The sequence below is a fragment of the Sus scrofa genome, chromosome 3 (genome assembly GCF_054392235.1).
Source record: "Sus scrofa isolate SSC_HxYL_T2T_F1_AM1 chromosome 3, Sscrofa_HxYL_maternal_Yorkshire_Landrace_v2.0, whole genome shotgun sequence".
Taxonomy (NCBI): Eukaryota; Metazoa; Chordata; class Mammalia; order Artiodactyla; family Suidae; genus Sus; species Sus scrofa.
In genome coordinates, this window is record NC_139385.1 from 106456832 (window position 1) to 106477045 (window position 20214).

Here is a 20214-nt window from a genome sequence, read left to right on the forward strand (position 1 = left end):
GGGTCACTTGAACAAGGCTGAGATGTGGGGGCTTGGCACTCCCAGTGGGACGGCTTAGCTGTGCCGGCATGCCCAAAGTCCCTTTCCTGATCTTCTGTGCCCTAGAGGGAGTCCCAGGCCCTGGTAGGGAAAGCGGTCAGGGCCTCGGGTTTCCTCACAGTGGCAGCTGAATCCATGGTACCACCTTCTTCCACCCCCGCCCCCGACCCTGCCTCACCGTCAGCCCTGGTCAGCCGCTTCCTGGGGGCCAGCATTGCCCCTCCACTGGGCAGTGGCTATGTCTTGCTCTTGAATTATTCTCAGGTTTGCACATCTTCAGCCTCCCTTGCTGGACCTCTCAGCCAGGCCCTTCCTAATTAATCTTTGCTGTCTCATTGATTATTTGTCTTTTGATGGATTGAATGACCAACCAGTCCCAAGAGATCTGAGCTTATCCTCAACCATCTCTGGCCCAAGGGGCTCCCAGGATATCTGGAGTCCCAGCCTTCATGAAAAGAATGATGGAGACATACATCAAATGCTTCAGGGCCATAAGTCTGAGCACTGGGGTACACGAGACCTTGGAAGCATGCCTACCTGGGCAGACTCCCAGCTTCTCAACTCACCTGATGGCCTTGGACAAATCCATTACCTTCTCTGAATATCAGCTTCCTCATCTGTGAAATGGGGATGACAATACCCACTTGGAGGGATGCTTGAGAGTTAAGTGAACTTGAAGGCACATACAGTGCACAGAAACCACCTAAATATCACCCAAAGTGTATGTGCAGATGGAGTCTGGCTTCTTGCATGTGTTTTGGTTTTGACTTTGGGCACCTTTTTTTTTTTTTTTTTTTTTTTTTTTTCCAATGCCCTTCCGTTGGGATTGGGCCTGCAGGGCTAGGGCTGGAGGAGCACAAAGACCTTTCTCCTGTGTCACAGGCTCTTTCCCAACCCACCGACAACAGGAGTAGTGCCCTCAGCTGCAGTGGCAACAACACAGCTCACACTCTGACATTTCCCCAGGGGTTTCTGTTGATCCTCTTTCCCCCTGTGAGGAAGCCAGGACCAGATTCTTATCCCTCTCCTCCTTAAGGGGAGATGGCCTTGGAGGAGAAATGAAGCAACTCAGCAGTGGGGCAGCTGGAAGCTGGCCTTCAGTCCTAGCGGTTGTTTTTGCTCCCCAGCGGGGAGGGTCACTCACGCAGAGGGGCCCCCGCGCTGACGGGTGACTCCCCATTAAAAGCTGTCTGATCAGGTCATGGGCTGGGAAGGGAGGGAACGGATCTGGCTGGCACAAGGGGCTACTCAGTTGAGTCTGGCCTCTTGAACCAAAGTAACCGACCAGCTCTTGTGCCAGTGACGTCTCAGAAGCCACAGTGTTCATGGAGGAAACGAACTCAAGTTATTATTACACCCATTCCACCTAATTGACTGAATGTACTGAGTGTCTCAAATACCGAGGGGACAAGAAGATACCGGAGCCTTTGCTTTCATAGAGCCCTTGTTCTCTAAGGGCAGCTTTTCAAAATGATCTAGCACTGACTATGTCTCTATAACTAAAGTGGCATAGAGCCCACTCTCGGCATTTTACAGCCAGCCAGCCAGAAGAGAGCCTAAGCGAAGAAGTAGCTGAGATCTCACACAGCACCCTGAGGAATCCAGGGCTCCTATCTCATAGCCCTTTGTTTCATTTTGTTTGTTTGTTTTCTTGTCACTGCTCCAGGCTATTCTTCACACAGCAGCCAGAGTCGTCTTTTAGATCTCAAGGGAGACTCTGCCACGCCCTTGTTTCTACCTTCCCCCGGAATCCAGCCCAGGAGACTTACCTGGCACAGCTGTGCTTCTTCGCCTTTCCTGCCCACTACTGGTGCCACACTGCCTTCATTCTGCCCACCTCCAGGCCTCTGCTCCTGCTGTCCCTTCTCATCAATCACAAGATCTTCCCAGACTTCCAGATCACTCTCACCTGCTGGCCTGGTTCTCTTCTCTGGATTCATGTTTTTTTTTTTTTGTCTTTTTGTTTTTGTTGTTGTTGCTATTTCTTGGGCCGCTCCTGCGGCATATGGAGGTTCCCAGGCTAGGGGTTGAATCGGAGCTGTAGCCACCAGCCTACGCCAGAGCCACAGCAACACGGGATCCGAGCCGCGTCTGCAACCTACACCACAGCTCACGGCAACGCCGGATCGTTAACCCACTGAGCAAGGGCAGGGACCGAACCCGCAACCTCATGGTTCCTAGTCGGATTCGTTAACCACTGCGCCACGACGGGAACTCCTGGATTCATGTTTGTTTATCACCCTCAGCACATCCGCTCGGTGGGGTCAGGGATTTTGTCTTGTTCACACTGCATCCCCAGCACTTAGAATGGTGCCTGATACATAGCAGGTGATCAAAGGCTTTTTAAATCAATGGATGTTGCATTGCATTGATAAAAGAGAAAAAGCTTATTAACTATGGGAAAGAATAGACCTAGTGGATGTGAATAACTGCCCTGAGAGATTGCAGGGGCCCTGCTGGATCAGCCCATCCCACCCAATCTAATATTCCTGAAGCCCAGTCCTCTCCCACACTACAGATGGGACCAATAAACCAAATCCAGCACGAACTCCAAGCAGTTGCCAACTCTAAGTTGGCCTTAAACCCAGGCCTAACTAATAGAAATAATATCTTTGACTCCAAACCTAATCATTACCTGAACTTGCTACTCTAATTACAAACCCATAACCATGGTCTCCTCTACCTGACGGGCCCATTATTAGACCCAGGAACCAGCTGACCCCACTCTCATCCCAGTTCTGATGTTAAGAAAACTTGATGATGCCTCAGTTCCACTAGTAGATGCAGACAGGGGAGTGTGGACTAAAACCAGTGGTGTGGACACCAAAAGCTGGGAAAGACCTTAGAGAGATCTACTTTCTTCCCTTCCCTTCCTCCCCTTTGTGGATAATATTACGATTAATAAGTACTGTCATTTATTTTCTATTTGTCCCCTTGGTTCCTTGTTCCTGTTTTTGGCCCTCTTTTGGATTAATCACTTACATCTTAATATTCCATTTTACTGACTTTTGGGACTTTTTAGCTAAATCTATTTTATTCTTGAATTATTTGTACTAGGGATTACAATTTGCATCCTTAGCACATAGAAGAACTTAAACCAGTATGATTCCCTTTTACCATCCCCCATCCTTTGTTCTACTGTGTTCATATATTTTATACCCTGAGATGTTAGAAGCCCTATGCTGTATTACTGCTGTTGTTGCTTTAGATAATGGTCTTTTAAAGAAATTAAAAACTGAAAGATTGTTCTCTTAAGATTACCTGTAAAATTATAATTTCCAGGGCTTTTCACCCTTTTCTGTCGATCCTGAAGAACTTCATCTCCCCACCTCCACGGATATGGTGGCTTCTCTACCCTTCCATCCTTGCTTTTACAAAGGCTTCACAACCTTCAAGTTTCCATCCATTTTCCACAGTGAAGTTGACTGCCAAGATGAAATTATAAGCATTTCCACGCTCTCTAAGGATGGGTCCAGATGGAGCCATGAGAAAGGAGAGGGCAAGGAGCAAGGGGCCTCTCCTCTTCCTCCTTCCTAAACCACCTCCCCCTTCCCTGCTTCTAGCCTCGCTCCAAGGGCATCCATCTTAGATCATAGAATGCAAGATGCAACTACTACATTTATCTATCATTTTTACCTCTCTTCCCTCCTAGGGAGGAGAGCAGACACCTTTTGGACAGAGTATGAATCCCCTTAAGTCACCCACAAGTTCTTATTGAGCTCTGTCTCCATGAGCGCCCTGTACCTGGTAAAGAGAAAGGCAGAGATAGAGAGGCTGCATAGAAGTTAAGGAGCTTATACACTAATTAGACGACCATGTGTACCCATCCTAAGGAGATCAACAATCCAGTCTTCTTTCTTTTTCCTTCTTCTCCTTCCTCTTCCCCTTTCTTTCCCAGCCAATCAGCAAGGATCAGTAGAAATGTGGATTGGAACAAATGTAACTGGGTAAGAAAAGAGAATCAAAGAAGTCCTCAGATCCTGAACTCTGCTGAGGATGTTGCCACCAAGGCATCTCCCATCTCTAAATAGATGTAATCAGTGCAAGAGATTACAAGGGGCCCCTCAAAGCCCTGGGAACATAGAGGTGAGGACATAGCACAGGTTGTGTGGATGCACATGGGTTTGGAGAGGAAATGGGTAAATTCTGGAGGGAGTCTTCTGAAGGGTCATGAAGAGAAAACAGATGCTGGAGCATGTCCCTAAACTTGAAGTCAGTGAATGGAAAGGTGCACAGCTGGCACCAGGCCAGGACCCTTCCTGGCTTCCATGACTCCAGCAAGGTGTTCCTCCTCCTCCGAATGTGTCCCCAACCCCACCAACAGCTGACTTCTACTCATCCCACAGAACATAGTCAAGTTCCACACCTAAGGCTTCCAAAGTTACTGTTACCATCTCCACTCCTTTTCTTCCTCTTCCTCTTCTTTCTTCTTCTTCTTCTTCTTTTTTTTTTTTTTCTTCTGATTGAGACTTCTGGAGCCAGTATGACTTGTGTTCAAATCCCAACTAGATCACCTGCCAGTTGGGTGACCTTGGATAATCCACCTTCCTCACTGAGTTTTTGGTTTATTCATCTATAAAAATGGACGTGTTTTCTTCTTTATTTGAAAAAATTCTTTCTGAATGACTGTGATAGGCAAACAGTTAACATCCTTAAAATATAAAGAGTTCATCTAAAACAACAAGAAATATGCAAAGACAGAAACATAAGTGGATGGGGTCATGAACAGATAATTCAAAAAAATGAAATACAAGCAGCTAATAGACATTTCAAAACGTGTTCGATATCATTAATTATAAAAATGAAAATTAAATAAGTAAAGCACATTTTGATTATAAAAAGCCACTGCAGTTTTAATCTATAATAATTAGTATTACAAGGACATGGGGAGATAGACAATCCCAGCTTGATTGTTAGGAATGCTTTTTGGAACACAATTTGGCAACAGCTTGTACCAACAGCTTTGACAAGGCTGGTACACTTTGACCTAGTAATTTCACTTCTAGGAATCTGTTTGAAGGATATAATCAAAGATGAGGTCAAAGATTAGTATTCACAGATCTTCAGAACACTCATAAAAGAGTTCTTAATAAGAAGTTTTCGGAAACAGAAATCTAAATGACCATGAGTAAAAGACTACTTCAATTTGTATGGTGCATCCTTAAAGTGGAATTGTGTGGCTGATAAAAATAATATTTTCAAAGATAATTAATAATATAATGATTATAACACAATGCTTGCTGATAAGTAAGCATTGTATAAACTGGAACACCAACTTTAGGCATCTCTGTTTCTTTACACTTATATATATCATTGGAAAAAAGACTGAGAAATAATCATATCAAAATGTTATAGTAGTAATTTGAAAGGTTATTTTATTTTATTTTATTTTTTTAATGTGTTCTATATTTTTCACAATAAACAACCGTTACTTTTAAAATCATAAAATAGGGAGTTCCAGTCGTGGCGCAGTGGAAACAAATCTTACTAGGAACCATGAGGTTGTGGGTTTGATCCCTGGCATCGCTCAGTGGGTTAAGGATCTGGCATTGCCATGAGCTGTGGTATAGGTCACAGATGCGGCTTGGACCTGGTGTTGCTGCGGCTGTGGGGTAGGCCAGTGGCTACAGCTCCAATTAGATCCCTAGCCTGGGAACCTTCATATGCCGTGGGTGCAGCCCTAAAAGACAAAAGTCAAAAAATAAAAAAATTAAAATAAATAAAATCATAAAATAAAACTATTTAAAAATCACAATTATGCTGTTTGAGCCAGTAACTTTTTTCTCCAATCTATCCTAAAAAATTTAGAGAAAGATGTTGGTACAAATATATTATTGAATCATTATTTATAATTTCAAAATATAAAACAGATGTCCAGCCATTGGGGAAAAGTTAAAAAAGTAGTTGTATATCCATATAATGGGGCATTGTGAAGGCACTACAGATGCTTTTCCAGAATTTTAATGTCTCAAAATATTTTTGTTATATAGGTCATCAAGAATGGGAAATTGTATATACAATGTGGTATCACATAGATTTAAAATGATTATAAAAACTGAAATGTATACACATAGTGCTAATGGTTATATTTTTGTCATTAGATAATAGACGATTTTTTACCTCCCTGTACTTTTTTTTGCTTTTTAGGGCTGCAACCATGGCATATGAAAGTTCCCAGGATAGTAGTCGAATCGGAGCTGCAGCTGCTGGCCTACACCACAGCAATGTGGGATCTGAGCTGCATCTGTGACCGACACCACAGCTCATGGCCACACAGGTTCCTTAACCCACTGAGCAAGGCCAGGGATTGAACCCACATCCTCATGGATACTAGTCAGATTCGTTACTGCTGAGCTATAATGGGAACTCCTCCTCTTGTACTTTTCTTATTATTTTCATATACCATGTCTACAATGAACACTAATTACATTATAACCAGAAAAGAAAAAAAAAAAAAACAGGAAAAAAGAACAATGGAGAAAGGGTGTGAGAGGAAATAAAACTCCTATGTTGGGGAATGCAGCTAATGATAATTATCTCACAAGATCGTTGGGAAGATTAGATGAGGAAGCAGATGTGAATGTGACTAGCACAGTGCCTGGCACACAATAGGTGCTTAATTGACGAACATTCATCCCTCCCTCTCCCTTTATCCCACACCCATTTTCCCCATGCTGCACCCTGTGTGCCATTGGCAGTCTGTCCCACTCTGCTTCACTCAAGTAGCATTTGTCTCCCCAATGGTTCTGTTGGCCCAAGAGGACTGAATAGATTTCTTCTCACAGCTCTACCTTCTGGGCAAGGAGCTCCAGGCAACCTTGATGGCCAGGGACAGAGGAATAGAGATGACACCTGCTTCCCTCCATCCACATAACCATGCATTAAGTCTCCTCTCAGGGGTGACATCTAGGGAAATCAGCTTTGCATGGACTAAAGGAGTGAGAAGTGAGTTTCCTTGTAAATGGAGAGCTCACGTCTCCTCTTTCTACACCCCAGTCTAGAAGAACACCCAGGCGTAGAAGGTTGGGGAAAAAAGGGTATGGTTGAATGGCCCCAGGAAAGGTTCCATGCCAACCATTCCTCCCTCACTGATAAAGGTGTTCCTCCATTAGAGCTAAATGATGGTTCAGAAATGTTCTTTCTAGGTAGATTCCTTTTGAGGGACGAATGTATTAAGTCTCTGGTCCCTCAATATGCACATGTTTATCAGTTCCCCTACAGAAGGCATGTGTGTGACACTCCCAGCATATGACAGCTGTGCAGGGAACCACTGAGGACAGGCATATCTCGGGATACGGGTCCGGGAACTTTCCATCAGTAAACATGTAATGAGTCTCCTACTGTGTGCCATGCACTATTGGATCATAGAAGCTACAGACCGACAAAGGCAAAGTCTGATCTTCAAGTCTCCTACTCTAAAAATGGAGAAATAAGACAAACTTGTGGAAAAGGTGGCAAGAATATAAAGCGGGAAAGTCTCTTCAGCAAGTGGTGCTGGGAAAACTGGACAGCTGCATGGAAAGCAATGAAATTAGAACACACTTTCACACCACGCATAAAAATAAAATGACTCAAGGATGTAAATATAAGACATAATACAATAAAACTCCTAAACGGGAACTTAGGCAAAACATAAACCACACAAATGTCATATTAGGTCAGTCTCCCAAGGCAAGAGCAATAAAAACAGAAATAAACAAATGAGACCTACTCAAACTACAAGATTTTGCACAGCAAAGGAAACTATAAAAAGAAAAATGAAAAGGCAACCTATGGAATGGGAGAAAATAGCTGCAAATGATGCAGTCGACAAGGCTTAATTCCCAAAATATACAAACAACTCATACAACTCAACAACAAAAAAAACAAACAACCAAAATGACAAAATGAGCAGAAGACCTAAATAGACATTTCCCCAAAGAAGACATACAGATGTGCCAAAAGGCCCATGAAAAGATGCTCAACATCACTAATTATTAGAAAAATGAAAATCGAAACTACAATGAGGTACCACTTTACAACAGCCAGAATGGCCGTCATTAATAAGTCTACAAAGAACAAATGCTGGAGATGGTGTGGATAAAAGGGAACCCTCCTATACTGTTGGTGAGAATGTAAATTGGTACAACCACTATAGAAAACAGTATGGAGGTACCTCAGAAAACTAAATATAGAACTGCCATATGACCCAGCCATTCCACTCTTGGGCATATATCTGGACAAAACTTTCCTTGAAAAAAAGACACATGCACCCGTATATTCATTGCAGCACTGTTAGCAATAGCAAAGACCTGGAAACCACCTAAATGTCCATCGACAGATGAATGGATTAAGAAGATGTGGTACAGGAGTTCCTGTTGTGGCTCAGTGGTTAACGAATCTGACTAGGAACCATGAGGTTGCAGGTTCGATCCCTGGCCTTGCTCAGTGGGTTAAGGATCTGACGTTGCCATGAACTGTGGTGTAGGTTGCAGATGTGGCTTGGATCCTGCGTTGCTGTGGCTTTGGTGTAGGCCAGTGGCTACAGCTCCGATTGGACCCCTAGCCTGCCAACCTCCATATGCCGTGGGAAGCTGCCCTAGCAAAGGCAAAAAGACAAAAAAAAAAAAAAAAAAAAAAGAAGAAGAAGAAGAAGATGTGGTACATATATACAATATAATACTACTCAGCCATAAAAAGGGATGAAATAATGCATTTGCAGCAACATGGATGCAACTAGAGATTATCATACTAAGGGAAGTCGGAAAGATAAATACCATTTAACATAATGTATATGTGGAATCTAAAATATGGCATAAATGAACCTATCTACAAACCAGAAACAGACTTACAGACATAGAGAACAGATCTGTGATTGCCAGGGGCGGGGACAGGGAGGGACTGGGAGTTTGGGATTAGTAGATGCAAACCATCACATTTAGAGTGGATCAACAACGAGGTCCTATTGTATAGCACAGGGAATTATAATCAATCCCCTGGGGTAGATCATGATGGGAAATAATATAAAATAAGAATGTATATATATGTGTGGGTGTGTGTATGACTCAGTCACTTTGCTGTACAGCAGAAATTGGCACAACATTGTAATCGACTATATTTTAATTAAAAAAAAAAAAGACAAATCTGACAGCAAAACCCATGGTCAGAATAGAACTGCAAGACAAAGGGACCTTCAAAGCTCTCAAGACTGACTATCTAACTGGTTACCGAACGACTGTTACAGTAGCAAGCATAGTGATCCAGGGCTGAGAGATGGGTTCAGCCAGGGTTGCCTAGCAGGCTTCGCATGAGGAAGTATTTGTTAGCACTGGCTATGTGGAGAGGCTGGGTCTTTCAGAAAGGCGAGGCCCAGTGCCGGGACAGTTCCCGAGGGGAAAGGCAGTGAGCAGACCGTTGGAAGGAGGTCCGTGAAGGGGAGGAGGTAGAAAAAGTACCTCAAGGGAGTCGGGGTCAATTTTCAAAGGACCCAGGACACCAGGTTTGGGTGTCCAGACTTTGTCTTTGGACAATGAGAAGTGAGCTGGAAAAGAGAGTTTTCTGAAGATGATTCTAACACCAGGGAGAGGGTAGGAACGGATAGGGGGTGGTGACAAGGCCATGAGGCACAAGACATCCCAGGCCACAGCATGAAGAAGGGGGGCCCACACTAAGACTGCATGTGGGAGTGGAAGAAAAGGACAGGGACTTTCAAGGGAAGACTGGCAGGACTTGGGGGCAGAGGGGTGGCCGGCCAGCCAACCCACTGCACTCTTTTTTTTAGGGCTGAATCTGAGGCATTGGGAGGTTCCCAGGATAGGGGTCAAATGGGAGCCCAGGCAGCTGCTGGCCTACACCACAGCCACAGCAACGTGGGATCTGAACTGCATTGGTGAACTTCGCCACAGCTCACAGCAACACCAGATCCTTAACCCACTGAGCAAGGGCAGGGCTTGAACCTTATGGATACTAGTCGGGTGTTACCGCTGAGCCACTGAACTCCCCCACTGCACTCTTTTTAAGTGCCACTGTGCCTAGGGGAGGGAGAGGAAGTGCATTTCTGACCAGGGTTTTCAGGAGTTATGTGGGAGCCTCAGCCTGGCACCCAGGGCAGGGGTGGAGTCAGGGAGAGAGGTGGCCTCTCCTATTCTCTTTGACAACAATGCCCCTCAGCCAGCCATTTTCTGTGGTTGAAATGAGGGGCCTTTCTCCCGGAAGTCCCTCACCCACAGGAAATCCGTGTCCCAGGAGTCCAGCTGTGAATAGAGTCTGCTTAATATCCAAGGGCAGGCAAGGGGCTGTCTGTCTCAGGCCCCTGGGGACCCTCTCAGAGGACCAAGGCAGCAACACCACTCACTCAGTCGGTCAATGTGGCTTCAGGAGCATCTATTCCGTGCCAGGCAGATGCTGAATGCTGATGACACAGAGGTGAGGAAGACAGGGCTATAACTGTAATTCAGCTAGACACCTGCCAGTCAGGGTCTGTGCCAGCTGTCACATAAGCAGAGCCTGGAACTTTCGGGGGTAGAGGGCAAGTGAAAAAAGCCTCCATGGAGGCGGTGATGTTGAATAGAATCTTGAAGGAAGAGTAAAGGCTTGTCAGGTGGACACAGGTAGGAAGAAAGTGGATCACATTCCAGGAGATGCCACATCCCCTGCTGGAAGCAGCGAAGTGTGCCTGGGGAACCACCAGTCCTGGGTCAAGCTGCAGGGGACGATGCCCATAGAAAGGGGCAGAAATGGGACTGCAAAGTGGACTAAGGTCCAGATACGGAGGATGCGTGTGGGCATCCCAAGTTATTAGTTATTAGTGTTATTCTGCAGATCACTCGGAGCCGCTGGAGCATAGACATGGCCACTCTTGAACCTGCCTCTGGGAGACGGTTTTTCCTCCAGCTGAGCTCTGGGAGCCCAGGTGAGACAGGTGGTTGAGGGAGAAAACCATCTCTGTATAACTCCCCTTCCAGCAGGCAGGCTCCCACTTCAGGGCTTTGCCCTGCGTGTTTGCTCCACCTAGAATGCTCTTCCTTCGGACAGCTCCCCTGCTCCCTGGGTCCCCATTATTGATTTCCCCACCCTCTTTACGCTGTCTTTCCATAGTACTTACCACTTGCTGTATAATATGCTTATCACATCTATTATTAGCTGCTTGCTAGAAAGTAAGCTTCGAGGGGGCAAAGATTTTTTTTTTTTTTCCTTTTAGAGCCACGCATATGGAAGTTCCCTGGCTAGGGGGTCAAATTGGAGCTAAAGCTTCTGGCCTACACCATAGACATAGCAATGCAAAGCCAGATTCAAGCCACATCTGCAACCTATGCCACAGCTTGGGAGCTTGGGACAACGCTGTATCCTTAACTCACTTGGGAGAACACTGTATCCTTAACTCATCCTGTTCAAGCCAGGGACTGAAACTGAATCTTCCTGAATACTAGTCCGGTTCTTCACCTGCTGAGCCACAAAGGGAACTCCACAAAGATCTTCACTTATTTTGTTCTCAGGCTGTATCACAGCTCCCCCCCCCCACCCCCGCCCCGCACCTGTACCTAGAACAGTGCCCGGTACACAGAGCCACTCAGTAGCTATTTGTGGAACCAGTGAGCCAATGAATGAATGAAAGCAGAAACTGTCTTTGCAAGCCCAACGCCCAACACAGAGTTTGGGAGTAAGAAAAACTCCGATGACCAGGAAAAAGACGTAAGGAAAGAAGAGGCCAGGGAGTGCACCCCGGTTTCCTCTGCAAACCCCAAGGCCTGGTTTGCCCCCGGTGTGGCGCCGCCCCCCACCTCCGCCCAGCGGGGCACTTGGCAGAGCCCGCGGAGAACGTGCCACTCGGAGAATCAAGGCTTCCTCCGCGGGGCAGCTGCTCAGTCTTGCGTCCTGGAAAAGCTCCCCCCACCTCCTAAACGCTGGCCGAATGCGGGTCCCCGCGCGGGCACAATGGCTCACAGGAAGGCCCAGCGGCAGCGGAAGCCTGGGCGGGTTTGGGAGGAAGAGGCCCTGCCTCGGGGCCTCCTCCAGATCCCGCCCAGAGAAGGAGAACGAACGTGGGGTCGAGGCCCTACCGGCCGCTGGGCGCGCGGGCCACCCCTCCGCTGCGCGACCGCCCTCTTCCGGACCCCAGCGACCCCCTAAACGAGGCCCTAAGCACTGGAAATACCGGAGGGCCCCAGTCCCCTTTTATAATTTTGAGAATTACGTTATTTTTATTTAGACAGAAAGCTACATAAACCAAACAGAAATGTAAGAATAGGCTCGAGGAGTGACTAGACGGGCACTCCGCTCTATCTGAAATGTTTATTCCTTACAAGATAAAATGATTGGAAAATAAAACCTTAGCTAATTTTCGGCAGTGAAAAATATGGGCGCTGGTTATATTATTCTTTTCACTTTTCTGTAACTTCAAAATATCTCAAGATTAAAAATAAAATAAAGAGGAGCCTCAAGAGTCTTATTATCTTTCCCATGATGACAACTTGGAGGTTTGCTGAAGTAATGAATGTCCTGAGTTCCCGCCCTGGCACGGCTGTTTAACCAGTTGGGAGATCAAGGCACCTGACAGTTTTGTGGGCAGAAGAGATTTTTTTGGGGTGGGGGGTGGGGGGTTCAAGGCGATGGAAGGGTAGGGGGTGGGAGGCCAAGGCCCTCTCTTGGGATTTGTTACATCCACTCACCAAGCAGGGAACCACCTGCTCCTTCCACAGAAAGGGCAGGCCGACTTCCTTGGCTTCCTGCCTGTTTTGTTTTCCGCCTCTGAGCTAGAGGTCAGTTGTTGCCACATTAATTAGAGGGTGAGGCGTTGGCTGAACAGAAAATGACACCTCAGAGGTGGACTCTTGCAGGAGGGGTCCAGCCAATGTCTTCTGGTAAGTCAGGTCTATTTCTATCACTGCAATCTCCCAGTGAGCAGGGGATTTACTATGATGCTAGTGGATTCATAGGATGGATGCAGTGAAACCCAGCACTCCTAAAGAGCATCCTCCAGATCCCAGGAAAACACATGAAAGACTGCAGATTCCTGTTCATCCACAATCCAATGGAATTACAAACCTTAGAAGGTTTATTTGCTCCTGCTTTGGGGAGGAGATAAGGGAGAAATCTGTTCTTTCCTTTTTTAAATAATGTTCTGGGCATCTCATAGGGTCTCATAGGTTGGTGTAGCCTCAATCCCATCTCTTGAACCTCCATGAAATCAGTGACTCTGGTGGTATCTTAGTTTGGGCTACTATGAAAAGATACCATAGAGTGGGTGGCTTAAACCAAAGAAATTTCTCTCTCACTGTTCTGGAGGCTGGGCAGTCCAAGGTCAAGGCTGGCTGACTCAGTTCCTGGTGAGGGCCCATGTTGTGGCTTGTAAATGGTCACCTTCTCGATTCGTGGCAGAAAGAGGAAGCTCTGGTGCCTCCTCTTCTTATAAGGACGGTAATTCTATGATGGGGGCAATACCTTCATGACCTTTCTAAACCTAATTACCTCCTAAAGGCCCCACCTTCGAATATCATCACACTGAAGTTAGGACGTCAACATGTGAATTTGGGGGAACATAAACACTCAGTCCATAACAGGTGGGAAGTGATTTGTTAGCCAACCATCATGGGCACATAAACACATGCAGCCTCTCTTTAAACTTCTCCATTGGCTGGAGCTCACTACCTCCATTTACCTGACATCATTCTCCTCTCTGGGGTGTACTGAATTTGGCCTTGATCCATAAGGCATCCCTTCTATTTAGAGACTGACTCTTACTTTCTCTAGGCTCAATGCTCCTCCTGTAGGGTCTCTAACTCTCTGACAGAACAGGTCTGAGCAATGTGAATGACGCTCCCAGAGTGAAATTCCAAAAGCTTGTTAAGTGATCAATCCACCAGCCATGAACATGATGGCTTGAGGTTAACTGAGCTATAAAATCATTTGGCTGTTTACTTCTTGGTCTTACTCTGCTTACTCTACTCTTGGGTTATAGAGTTGGTTGAAGAGGGAGGGACCTCCTAGAATGATCTAACGTGGGACCCACTCTGGGCTCAGGAATCAGGACTCCTTTACAGGAATCTTCATCCAAGACTGCTCCATGAAAGATGTCAAGTGTCAGCTTCTCAGGGCAAGAGAAGGCTAAGGCATCCTCAGACAAGGTAGTCTGACCTCAGACCTTGAAATTCATGTTTGATTTAGGTTCAGAGGGCCCTCCGTATGCCCCCATTTGAGGGGTTGGGCACAGAATTCAGGGAAAGTGAAAGTTTGCTGTGAACTGGAGGTGCTGGCCTGTACTCCTGATCTCTGGGGAATCGAGCCAGAGTGGAGAGCTGTATGGGGGATGGTGGGGGAGAGGGAGACTCCAATTGCAAAGGAAGGATGGGTGCTGGGGGGGTCCTGACTTTCTTCCTGAGCCATCTCATCATCCTTCCTGCCTCACCTAGAATCCCATCCAGCTCCTTGCTGGCTCCTCGCTGTTCCCCTTGCTCCCCGCCCTTAGAGATTTCCTTCATAAGACTGTGGGCACAATGAGTGAGGGCCTGAGTCAGGAGCCATAGCTTTTAATCTGGGGTGTCTGCTGACTCAGTGTGAAGCTGGATGATTACACTAGGCTGGGCAGTGTCTAATTCAAAATATCGAAGCTCCTGAGACCCAGCCAGGCAACCATACATGTCAGGAAGCCCTCAGGACATAGAACAACAGGGAAGGGATTTAAAGATCCAAACAGCTACTTATTAAAGTGGGGTGCCAGGCCCTGGGCACCCAGTTTACTATATGCCTATGGGGCACAAGATCATTCTTTTTTTAATCTTTTGGCCTACTTAAAAAAATTTTTTTAAATTATGTTCTGTCAATTTCTGCTGTACAGCAAAGTGACCCAGTCATACATATATATACATTCTTTTTCTCATATTATCTTCTATCATGTTCTATCATTTCCTGTGCTATACAGCAGGGCCTCATTGTTTATCCATTCTAAATGTCATAGTTTGCACCCACTAACCCCAAACTCCCAGTCCATCCCACTTCCCTCCCTCCCCCTTGGCAACCACAGGTCTGTTCTCTGTGTCTGTGAGTCTGTTTCTGGTTTGTAAATAGGCTCATCTGTACCATCATTTCCACATATAAGTGATTTCGTATGGTATGTGTCTTTCTCCACAAGAAAGTTATTGAAAAGACCTCAGTTTCTTTCTGGACCTGATGGAGCTTGAGGGCGTCCACATATAACACCCATGTTTTCCCAATCCAAGTTCTGGGGTACAGACTCGGCAGCTGGGGGACAGACAGCCCTCTGACCTGCTTCCCTCCCAAACTCTTTTCTCAATTCACACTGTTGCCCTCTGTAGGGACGGGTGACGGGTGGCGAGCAAGCAGCCAGGAGGGTACAGAGACTGCCTCCTCATGGAAAGAAGCTTCCTCCAACCTACTAATTTTTTTTTTTTTTTTCCGTTCCCAGGGGAATGCAGAAGTTCCCAGGCTGGCAGTGACAACATGGAATCCTTCACCGCTGGGCCCCTAGGGAATCCTCCATCCAGTAATTTCTTTCTAAGGAAAGAAGGTTGAGATGTGGAGTAAAGCATTTGGGTTAGGAATTAGCTGGGGAAGTTGCAAAGGAGTTGAGGGAGGCCATTAAGTCACCCGGGTGGGGCAGGGACAAAGCACTGGACTTAATTCCATCACATTTTGTGAAATCCAGTTATAATGGGCACCATGCATGGTTCTTGGATAGATGAGAAGTTTAAGGTCCTGCTTTCTTTCTTTCTTTCTTCTTCTTCTTTTTTTTTTTTTTTTTGGTCTTTTTGCCTTTTCTAGAGCCACTACCTTGGCATATGGAGTTTCCCAGGCTAAGGGTCGAATTGGAGCTGTAGCCGCTGGCCTACGCCAGAGCCACAGCAACTCGGGATCCGAGCCATGTCCGTGGCCTACCCCACACGTCATGGCAACGCCGGATCCTCAACCCACTGAGCAAGGCCAGGGATCAAACCCGCAACCTCATGGTTCCTAGTCGGATTCGTTAACCACTGTGCCACGATGGGAACTCCAAGGTCCTGCTTTCTATGTTCCCCACTGTCACGTTGTGCTGGCTGGAGGGAGGCGTGAACAAAGTGCAGAAACAGAGGAGGGACCAACATTTCCACAGCAGGATGTTCTAAACAAGGTGAGCAGATAAGGGTGGCCCTGATCAGAGGAAAAGCGTGGAAGCATAAAACAGACAACAAAAAGAACATATGACCCCCCCCACCACCACATTGTGTAAAACAACCTCTTATCCAGAGGCAGGGAACTGTGCTGCTTAGCGCACCCCTTAAAATTCCAAATGAGCCACAGGGTGTTTATGTTGAGAAAAATAATCCCCCAGGGAGCAACAAAACAATCCCACAGAAGTTCCAAGTCAGCTAGTTCATCTGACCTGCTCCTTTGCACCTGCCACAGCTGCTTTCTGCAGGGCTACACCTCACTCGTGTGCACACTGTCACTGGTATTCTAAGATGATCTTCTCCCCCAGTGTCTTTGCAGGAGCTTTGGGAGCCTTCGATCAGCTTCCAAGGAGCAAAGGTTGTCTTCCTAACCCTTTTGTAGAACTGTTCCACATAGGAGGTCTTGATACCAAACAGCAGGTCGGGTTTAGAGAAATTTCTCCATATATGAGTTTTCCTCCTGTGAGTATTAGAATTGCCTGCCCTTTCGGGACAAGTGCTTTCACTCTTGAGAAGGAATTGGGCTTTGCCAGCAAACAGTCCCACCTGCCTGGCAGCCCGAATAACCAGATCTCCCAGGTCCTGACAGCTGCTCTGGGCTACTGTCACTGCCACCATGCCCAAGCAGACCAAGGTGCTAGCTTTTGTCCTCAGGACACGATTCTTCCTGGCTCTCCAAAGGCATTACCTTACCAGGCCAACCTCGGTCCATCCTGATTTAATAAGACATTAGTGGCAAACAGTAACAAAGAATTAACTTAAGCAAACAGAGAAGCTCCTGAGCTTGGATGCTCCTTGTGCCGGACTGACTTGCCTCCTTTGGGGTCAGGGCTGCCTCCCCCAACCCCAGGAGGCCACAGGGTTGGTGGAGGGAGTTGTGTTTATTCAGGAGGACTTCTGAGGGGAGGTGCTCCAGGGAGAGAAGAGTAGAGATTGTTTACAGGGCCAGGGTGGCATCTGCAGCTTTTACCTGCCCGGGGGACTGTCTGGTAGAATAAGTCTAAAGCTGGACATGAGGTGGCTTCAGCCAGGGGACTTTGGGACAGAGCCAGAGGCCCGACCTCCCTGGATCTGGATCTCAGTTTTCCCTTCTGGTCTTTGGGCATGAAGCTACCTCTGAAGAATGTCATGCAAATGAACATGATCTTACAGCCACACTGTGCGCTCTTAGCAGGCAGTAATAGGCGCTAATCTTTTCTTGCATCCTCTGCACTACCTATCAGGGTATACAGCTCTTAGAAGCCACTCAGCTCAACAAATATTTGTTAAACAAATGAATGAATCTGTTTCCTCCCAGCCAGAAATTCCCCATCCCCAAAGGGAAGCAAGTTTGGGGTGAGTCACAAAGATTCCAATTGTTTTATCCAAGACCCTCCATTTCCATATTGTCTCTAGTTCTAGGAATTTGCTGAGAAACATCAGCACAGCAAGGCTGTGCTTTACAACGGAACAATGCTCCCTGAAAAGTTGGGTGTAAATCAGATTTTGGGAAAACAATTAGTATTTTAAATGCACAATGGGAATTGGCTATTTTAGGAATGCAGTGAACTTGTATAGAAAAAGTGAGTACTTGGGAGTTCCCGTTGTGGCTCAGTGATAACAAACCTGAGTAATATCCATGGGGACTCAGGTTTGATCCCTGGCCTCGCTCAGGGGGTTAAGGGTGCGGCATTGCTGCCAGCTGAGGTATAGATTGCAGACACGGCTTGGGGCTTGAATCTGGCACTGCCGTGGCTGAGACATAGGCCAGCAGCTGTAGCTCCAATTGGACCCCCAGCCTGGGAACCTCCATATGCCACGGGTGTCTAAAAAGACAAAAAAAAAAAAAAAAAAAAAAGAGTACTTTATAAAATTTGTGTAAAGTGAAATCCAGCTAGGTCACAGAAATTAGGTACATGCACGGATATGCCCCCACTGCATCCTCCCACATCTTTCTTTATCAGTTGCTAAAGGACTGATCGTAAATAAAGATTACATTACATTACATTACTCAAAAAGGAAAAAAAGAAAAGAAAACTCAGTGGTCCTGTTGCTCTTAAACATATAAACAAGTGATAGGGATTCTCCTAATCTTCCAGGATTACAGCCACTGATTCCCAGTAGGGGAAGAGGGGGAAATAGGTTGGTGCATCACCAGTTGGCTGATTAGCTTCTGGGAAGCCAATGAGTCATACAATGGCCCCTGTGAGCTGCCCATGTGTGCTCCTCATCAATGGCATGGAGCTGCTCTCGGAAGGAACAGGGTGGGACTCTCACAGCCCTCTAGGCAGACCCTAGCCTGGAGTGTGGGAACAGAATAGGAAATGAACAGACATGGAGGGAACCAACTCCAGACCAGCTCCCCTAATTGGGCTTTGTGGCCTCGACCACAGGAGGTAGAGGCATTGAGGGTTCTTTCAAGTGGGGCAGTGTGTAGGGTGTGGATGGAGGTGGGGATGGAGTTCTCTCTAGCCCTCAAATGTCTTTCTCTAGGAGGGAGGGAAGCTTTGGGGGCTGGGTGAGTGTGGTGGACTTAGTTACTCTTCTCCAGTAGTCAGTGTTCTCCCTGCAGGAGGATTTTAAGTCACGCTGGGCCATCCCACATGCTTTAGATAATGAAACGAGAGCAGAAGTCACCTGGGTCATTTTCAGGCAAAGCACCCACCATCACTGCAGTGTTCCCAATGGTGGCTGTGACATCCTGGATCCCAGAGGGACCAGAGGGACTGTGACACAGAGAAGAGCTGCAGCCAACCTGGGCTAGATGTGTAGAATGAACTCAAAATAAACATCCGACCTCTAAAGTCTCTGAGATCTGGGGACTGTTCATTATCCCAGCAGAACCTTGCCTATACAGGTGGACGCATTGCCTAGATACAGACGGGGTAAGTAAGCCTGAAGCCTAAAGGAAGATACCATAGAACTAAGGAATGTTCGTAACTGGGCTGACCCCTCAGGGAGGTGGAGAAGGAAGAGTGAGGGGGAGGATGTGTCTCCCAGTTCGCCCTGAGCCCCTAGGAACCAGGCCTCAGAGATCCAAGGGCAGGAGGCTTGTCTTGTCTCTGGGAGATTAAGATAACCTTCAATGAAACCTTGTTAATAGTTCTCCCCAAGTGAACAGAATCTTCCTTTCTGCACTCTGACCTTTCCCATCTGTCCACCCCTATCTGTGGATTAAGCATGAGCTAATACCGGGTCCCGTGGTTCTGCCTCTCAAAACAAGCTGTACTCCAGAGGCAGATCACATGAAGCCTTGTCGGGAAGTAAAGCCTAACTTGCAAGAATTATGGAGAAGCAAGAGCATGTAGAACCGAATGATAAACCCCACAGTCCTTGTTTTGTTTTGGTTTTCGTTGTGCTAAAATACACATTACATGAAATGAACCATCTTAGCCATTTTTAAGTGTACAGTTCAGTGGTATTAAGTACATTCTGGTTTTTGTGCAACCATCACCATCATCTCCAGAACTCTTCTCATCTTGCATAATTAACTCTGTACCCATTAAATACTAGCTCCTCATCACCCCTCCTTCTAGCCCCTGGCAACCACCATTTTACCTGTCTCTCTGAGTTTAACCATTCTAGGTATTTTCCATCTTTTTTTTTTTTTTTTTTTTTTTTTAAATCTTTTTAGGGCCACAGCCATGGCACATGGAAGTTCCCAGGCGAGGGGTCGAATCAGAGCTGCAGCTGCCAGCCTACACCACCGCCACAGCAATGAAGGATCCAGACAGAGTCTTCGACCTACAACACAGCTCACAGCAACGCCAGATCCTTAACTCATTGAGCCAGGCAAAGGATTGAACCTGCGTCCTCATGGATACTAGTTGGGTTCATTACCACTGAGCCACAAGGGGAATCCTATGCCATCTTTTTTTGCTCAGGTTGAAGGACAGTGGTCTCCAAATCTTCCTAACCAGAAACTCCCATCAATTATGTTTGTGCACATACCACTAAAGTTTTCTATGATGAAGTAATTTATAAATTATTACATCTATTTCACTAGACTAATGCATTAGGTCTATTTTTCAACATGGAACAGCAAAGCTTTTAT

The 20214-nt window shown here is 46.4% G+C and overlaps 1 long non-coding RNA gene across 1 annotated transcript in view; it reads right to left on the reverse strand.

Moving 5' to 3' along the window:
* Positions 1-1808: 1808 nt before the first annotated feature.
* LOC106509830 (uncharacterized) overlaps positions 1809-20214 on the reverse strand; it is a 79669-nt gene continuing 61263 nt past the window's right edge. The window contains exons 2-3 of the long non-coding RNA XR_014842028.1: positions 2255-4711; positions 1809-1969 (exon numbers count right to left, since the gene is read on the reverse strand). This is a non-coding gene — a long non-coding RNA (uncharacterized LOC106509830). The remainder of the gene's footprint in view (positions 1970-2254; positions 4712-20214) is intronic.